The sequence below is a fragment of the Phaseolus vulgaris genome, chromosome 2 (assembly GCF_051622355.1).
Source record: "Phaseolus vulgaris cultivar YP4 chromosome 2, ASM5162235v1, whole genome shotgun sequence".
NCBI classification, from domain to species: Eukaryota; Viridiplantae; Streptophyta; class Magnoliopsida; order Fabales; family Fabaceae; genus Phaseolus; species Phaseolus vulgaris.
In genome coordinates this window covers 32,619,238-32,621,382 of record NC_143499.1, presented here as the reverse complement: position 1 = coordinate 32,621,382, position 2,145 = coordinate 32,619,238, and the positions used below count along the sequence as shown (strand labels likewise).

The window sequence follows — 2,145 nt, the reverse complement described above, 5'->3', positions numbered from 1 at the left end:
GCTAATCTAGCTGTTTCTAATTGATGAAGGGCGGCCTGATGTTGTTGTGCCATAGTAGCACTCTGTTGTTGCAAGGCTGTTGCCATCATCTCTATTGCCCGAGCTAAGTTGGGCATATCTACTGGTGGAGGAGGAGTAGGTGGTCTACGTGCCATCTACTAAGCACATAAAGAATTGGATTAGAAATTACTAAAAATTTTCAACTACATCTTTAAGACAAATTAACTTCAAAGAAATAATCATACAAAACAAGTAAAAACCAATCAAAACTTATCCCTAAAATGTACTCTAGCTACTTAGAATTAAGATAGAAAATAATCTTGATCTAGTCATGAGTGTGCACCCTCACCACTCTATCAAGATTCTTTTCATTCTTAATACTTTCATCTTTATTCATAACAATTAACTTGACTCGAACACAACAAGATTTCAAGAAAAAACTTTGTCAAACATCTTATTAGAAACTTTTAACTAAGTCTTGAGGCTAGATGTAACCAAAAATCTACACGCAGGAGAAACAGAATAAACCCACTACCCTCAGGTTATCCTAAGGATGAACCGCTCTGATACCATTAAATGTAACACCCCATAATTTACATATAACTATTACAATACTGGTTTTACATAATTCTATACAAGCTTACAGTTTTTCAAAATATTCCTAATACATGATTAGGATTTATAGAAATACAAATATTTACATATCCACAGCTCAAAATAAAACTCTGTAACCTCTAAGGTTCTCCTGCACCTGTATGGTCATCTGCTCGTGTACATAGTACAGTCATCGCAGTTCAAACACAGCAAGAAAAGCAAGGGTAAGCGACTAAAAATATAATTTTATAATATACACACTTAAATCCAAAGAGAAAACCAAATTACATGATCAATTTATCAAATTATTCAATTTTCTTCAAATCTCAACAATAAAAAATCACATAGAGCTCACATGGATCTACACATCCAGAATATTCAACAAACAACGTCTTCCGGAAGACCCGTATTAAGTAAGTCCTACCAGAGACTAACACCTGATCCAAAGATTACCAGCGAATCCAACAGAAAGGATCAGGGTAAGTTCAATACAACCCAAGCCGTGCATCTCATAGTCACGGTGTGCATGAACTCCCCCATCAGCTTCTCACCACCTGATATCTCAGTCTATGTGACTTAGATCATCAGTGAAGCTCGGAGATCTCTGTTACCACATAGGCATCAATACTTAATACACAACAAACATCAGTCCATACATTATCCCGACATCAATATTTAATACACAACGAACATCAGTTCATACATTATCCCAAATGTATGAATTCAATTCCATACCATTTCGTCATACAATATAATTCAAAAAGTGATCCAAAATATTCAAAAGTCTATTTGACATAAAAAAAAAATACACTTTAATACTAAATCATCAAAACCGAATATTTCCACAAATTTAAATAATATATAAACAAACAACCCAATATATATAAACACACAACATCCCTGCAAGAAAAATTGAATATTGGGACCACGTCCCTTCCGCATTCAGATCTTCTATCCTAGGGTGCTATTAAAAATTAAATTTAGCTTCCCTTACCTCAATTGCTTGCTTTCCAAGCAACTTTTAGAATTTTATTCCCCACCGTTTGGATAAGCTTCAAGATTTACAGGCCTAATGCAAATTATCCAAACAGAACAAAAATTCAGTATATAATAGAATAAGTTGAGAGGATTAAACTTTTCAACTGACCCCACCAAGATTGATGACTAAATCCTAAGGAAAAACAGAGAACAAAGGATATTTAGAGTAAAAATGAACTTACTCTGTTTGAAAATCTGATCGGGTAGAAATGTTCCTTAACTCCTCTGCTACAGCGTGGTATGATCAGATTCTAAAATAGATGAAGTTTGGGAGAGAAATTAAGAGAGAGAGAGAAGAGAATTGGAGAGAGAGAGAGAAAAAAAGAAGAAAAATGGTACTGTGGTGTGAAAGAAGAATGTTTCTGTTGCTTTTGAAAAAAGCACGCTGTTACAATATCTCAGTGTAGCCAATTTCATATTTACTAATTCTAATTATTATTCTTACATCTAATACTTTCATTTTGTATGAATTGCATGAATTTCTTATTAATTGCAAGAATGATTTTGTGTTTC

The 2,145-nt window shown here is 33.7% G+C and overlaps 1 long non-coding RNA gene across 1 annotated transcript; it reads right to left on the bottom strand.

The window, feature by feature from the left end:
- Positions 1-629: 629 nt before the first annotated feature.
- On the bottom strand, positions 630-1,928 carry LOC137809707 (uncharacterized). The gene is made up of 3 exons (XR_011080799.2): positions 1,815-1,928; positions 1,589-1,663; positions 630-763 (listed from the first exon to the last, which is right to left on the bottom strand). It is a non-coding gene; the product is annotated as an uncharacterized LOC137809707 (long non-coding RNA).
- Between the last annotated feature and the right edge of the window lie 217 nt (positions 1,929-2,145).